We start from the raw sequence: 19,359 nt of genomic DNA, 5'->3' as shown, positions 1-19,359 counted from the left end.
CGATGGAGCATGTAGCCATCTAACAGTTGACCAATTCTGAGTTTTATGGGTTGTACAAATATGTGTTGTGCATATTATGCTACACCGCATTTAGTTAAATTCTGCTGATTCTATTTTGATATCCTATGTTTGATCACTGCATTTACCATTGATTTTGGGAGCAAGAGAAATGTATCTAATGGATGTCTTCCATAATTACAGATGGTTGGTCAAACTCGTGGAACGCCTGAAGGCTTCGGCCGTGAGAGTGGCAGTGGATCTCAGCAGCCACCGCCACCACCGTCGAATCTGCACGAGTTGATGGCCATGCAGACTGAGCTGCTTCGTCAATTGGTCCAAGGGCAACAAAATCAGCCCCGCCAATATCATGGAGGTCGGGATGCTCAACCCACGGGTTACCAGGAGTTCTTTGGTACCCAACCACCACTCTTCAGCCAAGATGATGACCCACTAGATGCTGATGCTTGGCTTCGTACTATCAATTCCAAGTTTGCTCTGTTAGCGGTACCGTGTGCTGATGCCAACAAGGCCCACTTTGCCGCCCAACAACTTCGTGGTCCTGCACGCATATGGTGGGATCATTATTGTGAGATGCAGCCTGCTGAACATGTCATCTCTTGGGAGGAATTCAAAACTACCTTCAGATCACATCATATTCCTGAGGGACTGATAGAGAGAAAGCTGAATGAGTTTTTGGCTCTAAATCAAGGAACCCGCAATGTTCTACAATATGCACAGACCTTCAATCATCTGTGCCAATATGCGGGCCATCATGCTGATACGGATGCCAAGAAATGTGATCGTTTTAGTCGTGGCCTCACTACCAAGCTCAAGGAACGCCTGAACCTTGTTCAGCCCAACACCTACAATGAGCTGGTCAACCTGGCCATTACACAGGAGGACTGTATTACTGCCATCGTGCTGAGAAGAAGCGGAAGGCACCCACAGGACCCTCGAGTGCCCAGTCACCGAGGTATCGTCTGGTGCAAAATACTCCCCCCAGACCTCCACAGGGAAATGCCCCAGTGGGCAGACTTGTGTTTAGACCACCCCAGCAGCAGGGAGGATTCAGACCTCCAGTGCCTCAGCAGCAGCAGCAACAACAACAACAGCAGCAGTTTGGCCCAAGGCCGAATGCCCCACAGTTCAGTTGTGGGAATGGCAATAATCGGTGCTATAACTGCGGCAGTACTGATCACTTTGCCAAGAACTGTCTGCAGCCCAGAAAGAATAATCCAGGGCAAAACACCAATCAGAACAACAACAACAAGGGCAAGAGGCAAATGGTGCAAGTCCGGCAAGGGCGAGTTAACTTCACCACTCTCGCAGACCTTCCAGAAGGAGCACCAGTTATGACGGGTACTTTCTCTATCCACAATAAACCCGCAGTCATATTATTTGATTCTGGTGCAACGCATAGTTTTATAAGTGCCAAATTTGGAGCAAGATTAGGATTGGATTTTTGTCATACTAAGGGGTCTTTTATGATAACAACCCCTGGTGGGAAGATAGCTTCCAATCAAATCACTAGATATGTGCCAATTAAGCTGGGTAGCAAATTGATAAAGATAGATTTGATCCTGTTGAACTTAGAAGGCATGGATGTTATTTTGGGCATGAATTGGATGACTACACATAAAGTACTGTTAGATATCTCTTCCCGAGCTGTCGAGATAGATTCACCACATCAAGGAGCCACCATACTCTATCTCCCACAACGAGAGTGCTTCAACTCTTGTGCCTATGCCACAAAAGAAATTAAACTTGAAGATATCCCTGTTGTGTGGGAGTATGCGGATGTATTTCTAGATGATTTGCCTGGAATGCCTCCTGACAGAGATATCGAGTTTGTTATTGAACTTCAACCCGGTACTGCCCCTATATCTAAGAGGTCGTACCGAATGCCTCCTAATGAGTTAGCAGAATTGAAAGTCCAACTCCAAGACCTTCTTGACAAGGGCTTTATACATCCAAGTTCTTCACCCTGGGGATGTCCAGCCCTGTTTGTGAAGAAGAAAGACAATAGTTTGAGGCTATGTGTTGATTATCGACCACTCAATGCGGTCACTATTAAAAACAAGTATCCTCTTCCCCGCATTGATATACTGTTTGATCAGTTAGCTGGAGCCAAGGTATTCTCTAAAATTGACCTTCATTCTGGCTACCATCAAATAAAGATCAGGCCATGTGATATTCCAAAGACTGCTTTCTCGACCAGATATGGACTCTATGAATATCTGGTTATGTCTTTTGGTCTTACCAACGCCCCAGCATATTTTATGTACTTGATGAATTCAGTCTTCATGCCGAAGCTGGATAAATTCGTAGTGGTATTCATTGATGATATTTTGATCTACTCCAAGAATGAAGAAGATCATGCTGAGCATTTGCGTATCGTTCTTCAACGATTACGAGATCATCATCTTTATGCCAAATTCTCCAAGTGTGAATTTTGGTTGGACAGTGTGAAATTCTTAGGCCACACTATCTCTAGTGATGGTATATCTGTTGATCCAACTAAAGTACAAGAAGTGATGGATTGGGAATCTCCAACTTCAGTTCATCAAATTCGCAGTTTTCTTGGTTTAGCTGGATACTATCGTCGATTTATCCCTGATTTCTCCAGAATAGCCAAGCCTATGACGGAGTTATTAAAGAAGGGAGTGAAGTTTGTTTGGAATGACAAATGTGAAGAAGCTTTTCAAACTCTCAAAGCTCGGCTCACTACTGCTCCAGTGTTGGCTACACCGGACAGTATTAAACCTTTTGATGTCTATTGTGATGCTTCTGGTATGGGACTTGGTTGTGTGCTTATGCAAGACAATTGAGTTATTGCTTATGCATCAAGAGCTCTCCGGAATCATGAGAAGAATTATCCAACACATGATCTGGAGTTAGCAGGTGTTATACACGCTCTCAAGCTTTGGAGACATCATCTTATGGGAACTCATTGTAATATTTACACTGACCATAAGAGTCTCAAATATATCTTCACCCAAGCTGATCTCAACATGAGACAGAGGCGTTGGCTAGAGTTGATAAAGGATTATGATCTAGAAGTGCACTATCATCTAGGAAAGGCTAATGTGGTTGCGGATGCACTCAGCCGCAAGTCACAATGCCATTGTCTATCTGTAGAGCCATTTAATGAAACTCTATGCCAAGAAATGATGAAGTTAAACCTAGAAATGGTACCTCAAGGAAGTTTGAACCATATATCTATTGAGCATACACTTCATGATAGCATCATCATGGCACAATTACATGATGAGGGTATCAAGGTCATCAAGGAAAAGTTATCCCAAGGTGAAGCAAAGTACAAATGTTTCCGAGTGGATCATCGAGGAGTTTTATGGTTTGAATCTCGACTTGTTGTACCCAAGGATCATCAACTTAGAAAGCAAATTCTTGACGAAGCCCATCTATCGAAGTTTTCGATTCATCCGGGTAGTACAAAGATGTACCAAGATCTTAAACAAAATTTCTGGTGGACTCAAATGAAAAGAGAGATCGCCAGATATGTTTCTGAGTGTGATGTCTGTCAAAGAGTTAAGGCTAGTCACTTGAAAGTAGCTGGTACTCTCCAACCTTTACCCATTCCATCCTGGAAATGGGAGGACATCAGTATGGATTTTATTGTCGGTTTACCCAACACTTCTCAGAAGCATGATTCTATTTGGGTAATCGTTGATAGACTCACCAAGACCGCTCATTTTATTCTAGTGCATACAACTTATTCTGCCAAGAGGTATGCAGAGATTTATCTCGATCAAATTGTTTGTTTGCATGGAGTTCCAAAGACGATCATTTCTGATCGTGGGGCTCAGTTTATTGCACGTTTCTGGGAGCAATTGCAAGAATCCCTTGGAACAAAATTGATTCGTAGTTCAGCTTATCATCCACAAACTGATGGGCAAACGGAGCGAATCAATCAAATCCTTGAAGACATGTTGAGGGCATGTGCTATTCAATATGGCAAGAACTAGGACAAATGCCTAGCATTGGCAGAATTCTCGTACAATAATAGTTATCAATCCAGCTTGCAAATAGCACCATTTGAAGCGTTATACGGTCGAAGGTGTCGAACTCCTTTGAGTTGGTCACAAGCTGGAGAACGCAAAATCTTTGGGCCAGATTTAGTCTCTGAGGCAGAAGAGAAAGTCAAAGTTATCCAGACTAATCTTAAAGCAGCCCAATCAAGACAGAAAAGCTATGCAGACAAAAGAAGAGATCCTTTACAATTCGAGGTAGGGGATTTAGTATATTTGCGAGTGTCTCCTACTAGAGGTGTTCAACGCTTTGGCGTAAAAGGGAAATTAGCACCCCGATACATCGGACCTTTTGAAATTATCGAAGCTTGTGGACCAGTTGCCTACCGACTTCGTCTTCCTTCTCAGTTGGCCACCATTCATGATGTCTTCCATGTATCACAACTCCGGAAGTGCACCAGGGTACCTACTGAGATCCTTGAACCACAAGATATTGAGATTGAATCCGATCTATCTTATACGGAGTATCCAATCAAGATTCTTGACACCAAAGAAAGAAGTACTAGAAGGGAGATAGTTAAAATGTACAAGATTCAGTGGAATCATCATACCGAGGAAGAAGCTACTTGGGAGACTGAAAATTTTCTCCAAAGAAACTTTCCCGACTTTCTTAGAACAAATCCAGGTATCAAACCTTTTCAATTCTTAGTCTTCCTGTAATCTCGGGGCGAGATTCCTTTTTAGGGGGGAAGGATGTAACACCCTAGGTGTTTCAACAATCAAATTGCACTCATTGTATGCATCTTGTGCTTATTTTACTTGAAAAAGGATCTTTTTGTAATTATAAAAGGGTATATGTGTAATTATGATTTTATGCAAGGTACTTTCTGTAGTTATATTTGAATTGGGTGTGCAATTATAGCTTTTGTGGAGGGTGCTTTTACAAAATGTGGTGTAATCATTACATGGCAGAAAACTTTTCAAATCAGCCCAAGTTTGAAGTGAAATTTCATTGAAAAAGACAAATTCCTTTAAATTCAAATTTCCTTCTATGTTTTCAAATTTAGCTCTCTATCCTTTGATCAAATAAATTTTTGCACAACATCAAAGTTGTAGATCTTGAAAAACTGAACAACTTTCATGTTGGGCACTTTTTCATTTGAGCCTTATTTTAAAAGTTATCGCTGTTTTACAGTGGGGTCCCTAGAATTTTCAGAAATTGCAAAATGAACCTTTTCTCCTTCCTCCAGCTCCTTCCTCTGCTCTCCCGCCGTCGCCGCTGTGCAGAGCGCCGCCCGCCATGGAGAGCCACCCCCGCACCACCTCCTGCTCGTACTGGCGCCCACGCGTCGTCCCAGAGCCTCCTCCACCGCTCCTTAGCTTCGCGCTGGCCCTCTCCTCGCCTTGCCACGCCGCCCAGAGCAGCCTGCCGGCCGCCACCTCGCCGCCGCGGTGGCACGCCCGCTGCAGAGGCCGCTGCTCTCTCCTCTCGCGCGCACGGTCTTTACAAAAACCCCAGCACCCCAGTCCGCCTGTTCTTTCGCCTCCTCCTCGCTCCCACGCCGCAGAACGCACAGCCGCCACCCACAGAACCCCGGCGTGCTTGACGCCGCCGTCGACCCGCTTCACTGCAGCATCCCCGCCCCCGCTGAGCACTCCATTAGCTCCGCTTCATCCTCGCGCAGCTAGCAAGCTACTTCCCGTCGACCAAAACCCACTGGAACCCCCTCGCCCTCGAGCTCCGCCACCGTAGCCGAGCTCCGCAGCCGTTGCTCGCTGTCGAACCCCCTCCTCCGCACTCCCCCGCCCTAAATTGACCCCGCCACTAGGTCCGCCTCGACCCCGCGCAGCTCCCAGGCCACTTCCCCTCACCCGAACCTCACCGGAGCTACCCCGCCGTCGTTTGCCTCCGCCGTCGACCCGCCCTGCTCCGTCGAGCCGCCGCCTCCAAGCCTCTCCCCGCACCCCAAGACCACCCTGTGGTGCGCCGTGAAACCGCGAAGCTCCCACGCCTTGTTCCCCTCGCCGCCGGTGAGCCCCTCGCCGGGAAACGGCTGGTCAACCGCTGCCTCCCCTCTCTGACCCGGCCCAGGGACCTCGGGTTGAAAGGAAGTAAAACCCAGGGTGTTCTTTGAATTGTCAGTGACTCAGTTGAATAGTGCATATAGGGACTTCTTTGTTATGATTTTCAGTGAACTTTGAAATTCAATATCAATTCGTAGAAAATTCGTAAAATAGAAAATCTTGATGTTTTGGAATCCTCTTGAAGATATCTATGCAGTAGAATCATAATATGTTAGGCTTTTGTTGAAAGTTTTTGCTGTCCAAGTGGTTTTGTGTCACTAGGTAAATAAAGGCTAGTTATTTAATCTTTTTCTTATCTGATGATTAAAAGCTTGTCTTGCTCTAGAATTTTTATGGTAGTTTATTCATGTGACACTAGTTTTGAAATAAAATTTTCATGATCAGTTCTCATGTGTAGCTGTTTATTTGTTTTAACCCTTGTTTAATAGACTTTATTTATGGTAAATAGTTTCTTTTTGTAATAAATCATGAAAATATTTCCTATTGTTCTTCTTGAGTATCTTAGATTGTCCAGGAAGTTTGAGCATCAGTTCATGAATATAACAGGAGCTAAAAATGAATCTTGCTAATCTTCTGTTCTGTTTTGTTTATTTTCTCCTAATTATTTATATGTAGATAAAATCATGAAAAATTCTCAGTATCTAGATAATTTCTGTGTAGATCTGCTGTTAAATTTTGAGCTTTTTCTTTGTTTTAGTTTGATCTGTATAATTCAAGTTTGTTCTATGTGCTGTCTGAATGATTGATTTGTTCTGATTAAATGGTTAGATGTTATGGCATGATTTTTACAGGGTAGATTACTTTGTTCATGTTCTGTTTATTGTAATTTTGGCAGAATTTATTACTGTTTTTACTCTGAGTAGTTAAGTTATTAGCAAACCATGTTATGTTGGTTATAGAAAACCACCCCTACTTGTTTATGGAGTAGTTCACTTCATTTGTGCTGTTGATCATGATGCCTTGTGTAGTTAACTTTATTATTTAACTACTCTATAAATGATTGCCCATGTGTGATTATAATATTGTTCTTGCATTACATATAGACACGACTACCTTATCGGACGGGACGTACGAGTTGATCCCGGAGTCTGACGGAGGTGATCCAGAAGTCCAGGTGAACGCAGCTGAACTAACTGAAGCCCCGAACCAAAGTTCGGAAGAACCCTAGGCTGTGTTAGCTAGCGACTACAGAGAAGGTAAGCCCCGGATATAACCTATATTTTAAATTACTATCATTTACTGTATTATTTACTTGTGCATTTACAGTTTTTAGGATTTGAATTGAAACCCTAGATGCATGATCCTAGGAACCTATGTACTGAATACTAGACTTGAGTTCGACTACTTGCTAAGCTTATAGGACCGGTAAAAGTCGAGTGATTGCCTGTCACTCGCGAGTTTTATAGAAATTGATTGTTTACCTTTCTGTATTCAATATAAGGACGACAGACGGGGTTGTGTTCGACATCATGACTTTATGTGAGACCCCGTCTGTGTTAATGAATTTGCTAAGGTCGCGGTGTGTGGTAGCGGTGGTTAAGTTTTTGAAAGTACTAGCCACATGCCGTAAATATGGTACGCGGCAAGCCTAGTAGCCGATTGGACCCGGGAGTGGATATACCTCCCACTCTCTCTTAGGGATAGGTTTATTTTTATGTTGCGCAACACTACGACTTCTAGGGACAAGGGTGGACCGGACACGGGTGGACCTTGGAGCCCTGTAGTCGGGGAGAGTGGCACTATCCACAAGCCGGAAAGAAAGGTCAACGGTTGTTTGGGGAACGACCCGACGGTGTTCCAGACGTGTGTGCTAGGTTTATCCTTGCAAGGTTGAATTTCGATTCAGAATCGTCCGCCTCTCACGATGATATGAGACTGCTTGATCCCTTTGCCACACAGAGTAATAAGAGCAACAATATTATTTATCAATCTTGTTGTTTGCTTAGTTTTCTACCATGTTTGGATAGTAGTTGCTTACATAGAATGGTTAAATCAACTAGAATCTTGAAAGCTAAAACTTGAAAGTAAGGACCTACTCTTTATTGCTTTTCAGCAAAAGGAAAACCAGAGCCTCACAAACCCTGCATAGTCTAGCTATAGTGGGCTACTTAGACCCGTTGGCGGTTAAGTCTTGCTAAGTATTAGAATACTCAGCCTTGCTGTTGAAAACCTTTTCAGGTATGAGTTTTGAGGAGCAAATCGCTAGCTTGACCTACCCTTGCTCGTTGCCTCCTGGCTGGTCCGTAGAGTGGGACACGTCTTCGACCGGCAATGACTATGGCGAGTGATACCATGCTTGGGCTAGCCTGGTATCCTTTTGCGACGTGTTGTAGCCGTCGTGTTTTATCTTCCGCTGTCTTAACTCTGAACTTAAGTTATGGCTTGTATAACTGTTTACTAAGGTTGGTCTTGTAATAATACTTTAGAACTGGCTTGTAATAACTTTTATGCCTGTGATGTAAAACTTGTGGTTGTAATATCTCTGGACTCGCCTTCGTGCGGGGTATGCTTGTTCGATCCGAGAACCGGTGGTTGTATCGGGACGTCACCCGACAGACCAAGGATTGTTCCGTTTGAAGTGCGTTTGAACCGGTGTTGCATTTATGGTGATGGCCTGCGCACTTGAGCCGGAATAATTCAGGCGGTTCTGCCACACTTGGAAGCGGTCGGAGTTGTCTGCAAGCTGCGATATGCGTCTTGCGTTGATAATGTCCCATGTGTCCACTATGGAATCGGCTACTTCCTCCCTGTTGTGCCCACGGTTGTTGTTGTTGTTGCGATTTGGCTGAGGCCCAGGAGCTTGGTTTGCTGGTGGTTGGCCAACCCTGGGTCGATGGTTACTTGCAACTTCCTGATCCTCCTGGTTTCTTTGATTTTGCTGCTCCAACTATTGTTGGCGATGATGGCCTCCAGGAGTGCGACTTGCTTGAGGTATGACTGTTACGGTGGTCCTCGACCGTGTGCCATGGAGTGAGGACAATGGGTTTTGTCTCTTGAGTTGTTCAACTGTGTTCTTGGCAAGGTGTATGACACGCTCCATCTCCGGGTTTTGAGGCATCTGCATGAGTCGCAGGGTTGCTTCTATCATCGCGGCAATTGGTGTTCTGAAGACAGGGTCTGCGATGTTGTTGAATTCGTTGTTGAGGTTGCGCGGAGAAAGACGAGCACGTTCAGCCGCATGAACCTTGCGCTCCTCTTTACATCGATTTCTTGCCCTGCGGGCTGTGCGAGTAGCTTCATCTTCATCTTGTGGAGCGTCTTGGGTCAGATTGTCTGCTGAAATCTGATCCAAGGCTTCGTTTGGATTATGCTGACTAGCTTCAGGTTGTTGGATGATCACTGGAACCAAATGTTTGGGAGAGAAGCTTTCCAGGTCTGAGTCATAATCAGCTAGGACGGTCTCTCCGGACCCAGTTTCCTTCTCGGTTGCGAGGGGAGTACCGTGTTGGAACGGAAGGTCATCAATACTAGCAACTTCCCGAAGGTCGTCAAGTAGTTCCGCGAGGGCATGGCTTTGGCAAGATTTGAATTACATCTTTGCCAGCGCATTGGTGATGAAATCCAGGCTGTCTTGAGGTGACTCGACTGGATCTAGGTATACTTCGAAAACGGGTGCCTCCCGGCTAGCGGTGACGGAGTGGTTTTCGACGTGGAGTAGATGATCCAAGCTATTTTCATAGATGGATCTGATTATCTGTCTGTAAGTAGATGATGAATTGCACAGACCGAAGATGGGTCGAGCAAGAAGAGTCCTAGCCCGAGTTGGTTTCGGTTTGGGGTTAGCCTGAGTCTGAGTAGAACTCGAGTTATCTTCGAGTTTTGCCTCGATCTCCTTGGCGAGGTCAGGAAGCAACTTGATGCCGTGATTGTCAAATTCGCGTGAGTTTGTTGGAGTCTTCCGACCTGATGATCTTCAGTGCAGGTGAGTTGGTTAGGTAGCTGTCGAAGCCGCCCGAACCATTGGCGACGCAGACCCACGAGCCGAAGACGAAGGTGGCACCTTGAGGGGGCGCCATGGTGCTGAAAGCGAAGGTGGCCATCGAACTCGCCGAATCCCCTACCTGGCACGCCAGCTATCGGTGTTTACCGCCAAGCCTGCTCAGGGATGTCCTTAGCAGTAAGGTTTGTAGGTAGGGATCGATGGCTCTGGAACTCGACGGTGCAAGGAACACAAAGATTTAGACTGGTTCGGGCCGCGAGTTGCGTAATACCATACGTCCTGTGTTGTGGCTTGTGTTGCCTTAGGTGTTCATGTGTTTTGAGGGGGTACCTGCCCACCCTTATATATCGGGGGGACAGGTTTACATAGAAAGTCCTAGCTGAGTACAGTTGGAGTCCTACTACAGCACGATCGGGTAGTTTCCTTTGTACTGCAGCTAGTCCTACGCCTGTTCGGGTAGTTACAAGAGAGGTAAGGTACATCCATGAGCTACGCCTATAAGCAGTCCCGCTGCCCCGGGTCTGACAGTGGAGGTTGGCAGGCAGCGGGGGACGGGCTCGAGGAATGAGCTGGAGCACCACGGAGATTGGAGAAGACCCGCGACATTGCTGGAGGCGAAGGACTGTGAGCTCCATGGCGTACTGCGTGGAGCCAACACGCGAGAGCTGCCACCTAGTGAGGCGAACCTGGTGGAGATGATTTCGTCGGCGGGCAAGGACGACGCGAAGGCCTCTCGTAGTCCTGCCTGTGTACGCCTCTATTGGCAGCGCGTAGGATCGACGCCACGTACCTATGGCCGCCAGCGAGGCGCGGAAGCCACGCGGCCTACAAGGACGCGCCGAGTGCCGGATGGACTCCTTTTCTTCCAGGGAGATGGATGTACATATGCAGGGATGTAAAGGTATCTAGAAGAAATCTAAAGAAAATGTCCAAGTCTACTGACATTGCCGAGACGAACTACCTAGCTACTATCTGGTCTTATAGATGCTTTAATCCTCTGGACATAATAATTGACGGACGTGTAATAATGTGTGGTATGATTCTCCCTTTGTGGACCAATGGTGGTCAACCCTGGATAATGAGTGATTGACAACATTGTGTGAATTTGACATCTCTTGGATCGTGATGTGTAGGTGCAGGATGTGACGTGGCGGCTGACGGATGCGGTGAAGGTCAAGAGAAAGGTTCGTGCAGATGAACCAAGGACGGTGAAATTCGAACGCAAGTAGGCATGGGCTGAGGGATCCAAGGAGTCCATACGGAGTCACAGATGATCCACGTGAGTACAGTTTGGGTGGTTTGGACCTCAAAACCACCGTGCAAGCAGGTTTCCCTATTTGGGCCTCAAAACTAGGGGCACATCCGGTACGGGTGGACTGTGGAGGCAGAGGACACATGACGCCATTGCAAAGCTTTTATCAAGGCGAAGCAAAGTCGTGAAGGAGGCGTGTCCCTTCGATGCTTCTACAAAAAGTTGGACCGTTTTGCCCCTGCGGGCGTGCATCGTAGTTATTCGCGTAGGGGTATTTATGTCTTTTGCCGAGGACCTTATATAAATAAGGCATGGCTAGTTGAAGGGCATCTCTCTATCCCTATTTTATTTTTCTCTCTAGTTTTCTACTTTTGGATTAGAGTTTGTGGTGATTTTGTTGGGAATAGAGGCCCTAACCTCCTCATGTCCTTCAAGCTTGAAGATTCGTATTCTTACTATGTGATTTTTCATTCCCGAGCGTTTTTCTTTCTTTTCATTTTCAGGTGGATTTGGGGTGAATTTTCGTTCTCCACGTTTAGCTCCAAATCTCATAAAATGTTGGGGGGGGGGGTGTTGCTAGGATCCTTGTGAGCATTTTTTTGTGTGATCCCCACTCAAATCCCTCACAATTTTTTCGTATGATTTTGGTTTTTCTTCCGATTCGTGATGGTTAATGGATCTTTTTGTGATCTTTTACTAGATCTGTTAGGCCGTGTGGTTGCGCTTCTTTGGCTGAAAGTTCATTTGAGTTTGTTAAGTTTTGTGGCAACTATTTCAGTTTGAAATTTTTGTTTTTGGCTCTTGTTTTTTCTTCCCTCTTCTCTGTTCTTGCAGACTGCGCGACGCGTGTGGCCCAGCTTGGAGCCAGCGGAGCGGCCCAATTTCTGGCGCACACAGCGCAGCTCAAGGAACCGGAGGGGCGGAGCTATGTGTACCTATGGATGGGCATTCGGGTAACCCAAAAATTTCGGGTTGGGTTTTTCGGGTTTTGGAAATTTCGGATTTTGAAAATTATTACCCAAAATTTGCCCGAAATATTGAAAACCCGACATTTCGGGTACCCGAAAATTCGGGTTCGGGTAACCTCGAACTACCCGATCGGCCAGAATGAAGACTTCACTGGCGGGGGTAGGGGCGTCGACGGCGCAGCACGGAGACCGGCGGGGGTGTCGGCGGAGCGGCGGGGGCAGGGGCGCTGAAGGCCTAGTGCGGATACCGGCGATGGCGGGGCATCCACGGCGCAGCAGCGCCAACTTCACCGGCCGGGGCTAGGGGCGGGGCATCTGGGGGGCAGGGGCACGGAGGCGAGCGGAGACCGGCGAGGACTTCGGCGGCGGCAGGCGATCGTCTCGACTGCACTGGTGGCCGGCGGGAACGCGAGTTGGGGTGGGGCGTCGGCCGGTCGGGGGGCTAGGTCGTGAGGACCGCGGTCAGGCGGCGGCGCCCGATGCTTGCTCCAGGCCTGCTTGACTGGGGGTGCTGGGGCTAGGGTTAGCACTTAGATGTGGGAACGATGGGCTGGATGGGCTGGATGACAAGGAAAGGTGGCTAGGTGGGCTGGGCTGATTGAAAATTAGTTGGATTGGGCTGCTGTTCAGGTTTTTCGGGTAGTTCGGGTACCGTGATTTGAAACTCAAATTACCCGTAATAATTTCGGGTACTGTGGGTTGGAACCCGAATTAGCGTTCGGGTTATTCGGGCTCGGGTTTTTCAGGTGCGGGTTCGGATTTTTCGGGTTCAGACTTCGGGTTTCGGATAATCTGCCCGCTCCTACGTGTACCCATCGATGTCAGCTGACACCGACAGCGGGCTACAAAAGCAGTAGTAAGTTACTGTTTTGCACTATTCACCAAAGGATCTGACACCGGTGTCAAGTAGAACTGACAACGGTGGCTCCATCGGCTGGCTCCGCCTGGCGCTACCAAGCGGCGGCCCAGCGTGCTCAGCCCAAGCGCGTGGGAGCACCCGCGACCCAGCTCCCAGGCATAGGCACAAGGCCCAGGCGGGGCAGCAGCCTGTGGGCTGGCTCTAGGCGACGCAGGCCCAAGTCAGGCGCGGCAAGGGCAGCCCTAGCTGCGGGGTAGCAGCCCATTCAAGCCATATGTTTGTTTTTTTAGTCCTTGCTCTAGCTATTTTATTCATTGCTCTTTTGTTTTAATTTGTTAAGTAGTAGCTGGGTTATTCCTTCGAGTTCTTATTCAATCACGTCATCAAATTTTTTTTCCGCCATCGGATTCAAATCGGATGGAGTTTAGAACTGCAACATGCAATGCAAACAGCAGCCGCCCGTCTCACCAACCCCACCCTCCAGATGCCTCCATCCGATCCGTTTGTACAGCCATTGCTCCACGATCTCCATTCAAGCACTCTCGCAACGTTTCACGACCAGTCAGGCGAGGGCGAGGGCGAGGGCGAGGGCGAGTGGAGCGACTCGTCTCGTCGTTCCCAGCGGTGGCGCGACCGTGCATGCAAGCGGCTCGTCCGTTGTTCCCGGTTCCCCACCGGCACAGCAGCAGCGGCTGTGAGGAGAAGAGTCATGCGGTAAGGGCACGACGCGAGGAGCAGGATAAATGCTGGACGACGGTGCAGGGCTGCAGGCGAGTGGCTCGCCTCGTCGTTCACAGCTGGCACTCTCTTTCCAGCGGCTGTGAGCAGGAAGGAATGTGGCAAGGGCACGACGTGCGGAGCACGATAAACGGTAGCCCGTGCAGCGCCTGCAGTGGTTTCCTGATTTGTTGCGCTCACACACGGAGGAGCTCTAGCCAGCGCGACCTCCGGCATGGCTACCAGGAGATAGTTCTGCTTCTCTCCGTGTTTCAGTATACCGCCATGGTGCCGGAGAATTAAGGCGTGAAGCAGCTACGGCGGCGGCGCAGCGCTGACAGAGACCCGAGGGCCCTTAGGATAGTAGCGATTGAGGCAAGGCTTGGGGCGTCACCATTCTGATAGTAGCTGCTCACCAAGTGCTCGATCAAATTTCTGACAACAGATCTTAACTATCGAGCTCTTGGAATTACTAACATGAACACTATTGTTTTGATGCCTTTCCTCTTTGCAGGCATTCCGTATGCTGCTCTAAGAAGCAACGCCTAAGCAAAAGCAACTGGGCACTACCCAATCCGCCAATCCTCTCTTTTGCTAGTTGTTGATGCATGTTAACACTTGTGCATTCAAGTAAGTTTCCAAGCAAATTTGTAGAAAAGCAATGACAGATCTTAAAATTCCAGATCTTGTCATGTAGCTTTACTATGTACCACTCTCCAATCTGAAATTACCAACCTGAACGTATTTAACCGTGAAATAAAACAAGTTGTAGAAGAAAATAAATGCTAAAGTCACTTATATTGAACATTGTTTTACCTATTTTCTCCAGGTTATGAGGAATCCTAAAAATACATTGAGCCTGTTCGGCTGGAATTAATTGGCCGGACTGGATGTACGCAGCCAGCCAGCCATCCGTAGCAAGCGCCAGCCACGGCGGCGGCTAGGGGCGCTGCGAGATGGGGAGAGGGGGCGTGGCAAGTGGATGGGCTATCCCGCCGTTCGGCTAGAGCTGGGGTCCAGGTAGAATCTGCTCCAACCCATCCTATTAATTCCGGCCGAATAGGCTCATTATTACACACACAAAATTATTTTTAACTGATCTATCAAGATAGGCTTTTGCTCATATAAACCTTTTGCCTACTTCAGAACTTTGCAGTTGACTAGATTACTACCAAGCAGTTAGAACAACAGTGGATCATGCTCACTACATATGGACTTAGCATACAATAGGCTGAGCAGGAGCTTAGTATCTATTTATCGCACACTAATTACTCTTTTACTGTGTGCATCTTCTATCCTACCGTAAACTGAATGTGCTATAACTCCTAACTAATCTATGAATCTGCAACATATACATCAGGAATATAATTTTGATCTAGAGATATCAAATATACTATCCTGCTATTGTAGAAATTTCAAATGCTCTTTGGTTTCCTCTTATGTAGCGAATAGGTTCCTGATAAGTAACCATTGATAATTTGTTGTGCTATCACTTTCTCAATTGTGTACGGGTCCTGTTTCAAACTGAAATAATTGCAATAACAAGGTCAATAGTAAAAACCCCCAAATCTCCATACTTAATTCTATATTGCCTTGCTATTTCCTCGAAAAATCTAATGATGAAGGCATGTCCTAGGCTTATCAATCTAGATCTTCCATCACAAACCTTTTGCAAGAAACCGATGATCGGGTTACACATTCGCACCTTGTTGAAGGCGTCATCCGTTCCCCCTTCTTCCCTCCTCTCCGGCAAGTTTTCTGGGTTAAAGCCTTGACCTTCTGGTCTAGCAACGGTGGCGCCAGTGGCGTCACTTCTTCCCTGGAGGCTTTGCTGTCAGTGCTCTACCGGCTTTGGGGCTATGGGGTGCCTACCCAACCCACCTTGTTCAGGCGTCGCGGAGGTTGCCACTTTCACCTGATCTTCCGATCCTACCTTCGCTTCATCTTCCTCGCCATCACTCTCGGTTGCTCACATCGCTTCAGTCTGGCGGATGCTTTGCCGCCTTGCTAGTTGAAGTTTGTTTAGGTGGATGCTTTGCTATTTCTACTTTGTTTGGACAGATGCTTTGCCGTTGAAGTTTGATTTGGTCGTGCCTTCTGGTGTATGCTTTGCCACCTCTCTTGGTTTGGGCGGATGTTTTGCCGCCATGGTTCTTCTTCACCTTGGTGGATGCTTTGCCGCTGGGGATCTTGGTGCTGCGACAGAGACTGTGCGACCATAGTGTATTGTGTTTCTTTTTGTAGGTTCGGTTGTAGCAGTGGTGTGGTTTTCTTTTGTCTGTGGGTTGAGCGTGTTGTCCTCCCCGTATTTCTTGCTGTTGTCTGTGTTGTCGTTGTTTATTCTCGCTTGTGTGTGCGTTTTTTTTAATGTTTCTCTATTTTTAGTTCTTTGTGCTCTTATGTTGGTCAATCTTTATTTGACCGCATGATTTGTGTCTGTAACTGTTTTCTTCGTAATGGAAAACGTGCTCAGGCACGGTCGCGAAAAAAACACATTCTCACCTGAAAAGCTGCAAAGGCAGCCAATTGTCCATGGTAAGCAGCTGATCCTTACGAACCTGCATGATTAACGAATAGTTCTTTCTCAGTATTTTCTAACAAGCCAAATTTTAATGAAATCATTACCATCGACAGATATGTACGTGGGCGCACATACGGTATTCACGCTAGCTTAGCAAAGGCCCGTTGCCACGGGTTGTTTCTAGTCTAGTCTTTATGAATTCGTTGCATGGTTAGGTAGCTAGTTTTAATTAGCTTTTGTTCTTACCTTTTCAAGTTAATTTGTCCATGCTTAATTAGGGTGCTTTATAGGTAGTTTAGCTTCCTTTTTGGTGTAAATCTTTCTTCGCTGTGCTTTCCGTGTTGCTTCCGCCTTGTGTTCAGGATTCCTAATCGTTACTAGGATAAACATGTCACCAGTTGACTCAAGTTATATTGGCGATTAGAAGAGAAGTGTTTTAGGCTGTGAATTAGAGTCAGCTTTTTGAAGAGAATTTTTGAAGGCTCCCATTTGCCCCCTTCTGGTCGTCATTTTCCGTCCCACACCCTCGACGAGGGGGTTGAAGCTGGATACTCTTTACATTATCTAAAAACAAAGTTAAGTATGTGTTTTTTTATTTTTTTCTACTTCTCGCGGTATCTGTTCCTATTGTACTCTTTCTGGTTCAGGTTTTCCTGATCGTGTATGTGTATGTAATCTTGTCCTTATTAAGAAAGTGTCCTAGGGCGTGTTCTGTCAAAATGTATTACATCAGTGCTCATGCGAGGTTTGAAGCACAAACAAGAGGTCGTAGTACAATTGTACAAACAGTCTCAAAAGGGATTTGAAGCGTCGACAGACAGATACAATGCGATGCAGTAAACTGCGAAGCAATTTCAGCTTACATCTAGATCAGTGACAATTTCAGCTTACTTGTTCTTCGCAAGAGGCGGGATGCTCTGCTCGTTCCTGAAGTAGTCGTCAGGGTCGATCTTGCCCTTGGCCAGAGCGAGCCTCTTGTAGTTTCCCTTGAAGTACTTCTCGCCCCAGACCTTGCCGGCCTCGTAGCTGCTGACGTTTCCCACGACGACGTTCCTCCCCAGGTCGAGGTCCCTGTAGTTGAAGTAGGCCTCCCTCGGGTTCTTGCTCACGTGCGGCGCCATGAACGCGTAGAAGTCCCTGATCCACCTCACGTTCGGCTCCCCGTCGTTGCCGGCGGCCCAGAAGTTCATGTACTGGATGTTGTACAGCACGCCGCCGCGGTGCGGGAAAGGCGTCGCCGCCTCCGGCACGGCGCTGATTTCGCCGCCGTAGGGGTCCAGGATCATGAGCCCCGAGTTAGGCCTGTCGAGCCAGGTGAAGATCTCCGCCCACACGTCCCTGCCGATGGGCTGCCGGACGTAGTCGGACGTCGCCTTGTTGGATGTGTCCATGAGGGTGGTCCGGTTCAGCAGGTCCGTCACGGGGACGGGCTTGCCGCTGCCCACGTAGATGTAGAGCACGGACTCGGCCCAGCTCATCTCCCGGCAGTGCGAGCGGTTCATCCCGAGCTCCGGGAAGCGGCCACGCATCACCGGGAGGAGCGCGTCGCACGTGCCGAGGTACAGGGACTGGAAGGTGGCCACCCCGTTCGTGACCACCACCCTGATGAACAGGTCTCCGGGAGGGCCGGGCCGATCTCCTGCCACTTGGTCAGGACGTCGACGGCGCCGTCGTTGACGGACACAGGGACGATGAACGTCGTGACCTTCGGTGGGACGGGAACGAGCCTCACCCGCCACGACAGCACGATGCCGAAGCTCTCGCCCCCGCCGCCGCGGATGGCCCAGAAGACCTCACGCCCCATGGCCTTCTTGTCCAGGAACCTACCCTGGGCGTCGACCAGCACAGCGTCGATGACGTGGTCGACAGCGATGCCGTACTTGCGCTGCAGCAGGCCGAAGCCACCGCCGCTGAAGTGGCCGCCAATGCCGATGGTCGGGCACAGGCCGGCCGGGAAGGCCAGCCGGTCGCCGCTCGCCTTCGCGACGGCGTGGTACAGCTCGCCGACCGTGGCGCCGGAGTCCACCCACGCGGTGGCGCTGGCCCGGTTCACGCGCACGGAGCGGAGGTTGGCGAGGTCGACCACGGCGAACGCCTCGGGTTGGACGGACCGGAAAGAGAGGCCCTCGTAGTCGTGCCCTCCGCTGCGCACCCGCACGCGGACGCCGTGGCGGCGGCCGCAGAGCACAGCGGCCTGGACGTGGGAGGCGTTGGTGGGCGTGACGATGCAGAGCGGGCGTACCGTGCCGGGGGTGAGGAACTTCGGGTTCCGGATGGACGACACCAGGACGGAGCTGAAGGAAGGCGAGCCGGGGGTGAACAGGAGCTGGCTCGGCACGGATGCCGAGAGGCACCGGAGGAAGTCGCCGGCGGCGGCCCAGGACGGGGCGGGGGCGTAAAAACACACGAGGCAAACGGCGAGCACCAATGCTCGGAGTCGGAGCACGGCCATTTTTGCTGCTCTGATCTTGCACGATGTGCTTTGTGATGTTGTGGGCTCTAGAGCTAGTGAGCTCCTCTGCGTCCATTTAAAGCCAAAGTAGCGCATCAGTTCCAGCTAGGATTTGCAGTACAATATTGTTGCCTACCTAGGAATACGGAGCGCACGTTGCAGAAGCATCTGAGCACGTATGGAAATGGAGAAGTCGCGGCACGAAGGTCAGCCATTTGAGCTGGAGGGTCTCAGAAAATGGTACACCGCCTGACAGGTCAACGAAGCGCGGCGTGCTATATATATTGATTTAGGACATAGTCTACTTCTAACATACTCTACAGTGTTTCATAAAAAAATACTCTACGTCCATCTGATTGGACAATAATTAAATAGGGCAAAAGTGATCGGATCGTGTGCTCTAATCTAAGAGGAGGGGGTGAATTAGGCAACTTAAAATTTTAACCTATGGCTCCAACTAAATTGCACATTATTAAATTAAAATATACTATAAATATGTGCAACTACGGTTATTCTAGTGTGAAACCCCTATCCCAAAAGAGTTTAGCAACCTATAGCTTTTTCTATCAAAATACT

At 48.3% G+C, this 19,359-nt stretch overlaps 1 pseudogene; it reads right to left on the bottom strand.

The window, feature by feature from the left end:
- Positions 1–17,033: 17,033 nt before the first annotated feature.
- LOC120670398 lies at positions 17,034–18,812 on the bottom strand (annotated as a pseudogene).
- Positions 18,813–19,359: the final 547 nt, after the last annotated feature.

This window comes from Panicum virgatum, chromosome 4N (assembly GCF_016808335.1).
Source record: "Panicum virgatum strain AP13 chromosome 4N, P.virgatum_v5, whole genome shotgun sequence".
Classification (NCBI taxonomy): domain Eukaryota; kingdom Viridiplantae; phylum Streptophyta; class Magnoliopsida; order Poales; family Poaceae; genus Panicum; species Panicum virgatum.
The sequence above is the reverse complement of the archived record's forward strand: the minus strand, read 5'-3'. Positions and strand labels throughout refer to the sequence as shown.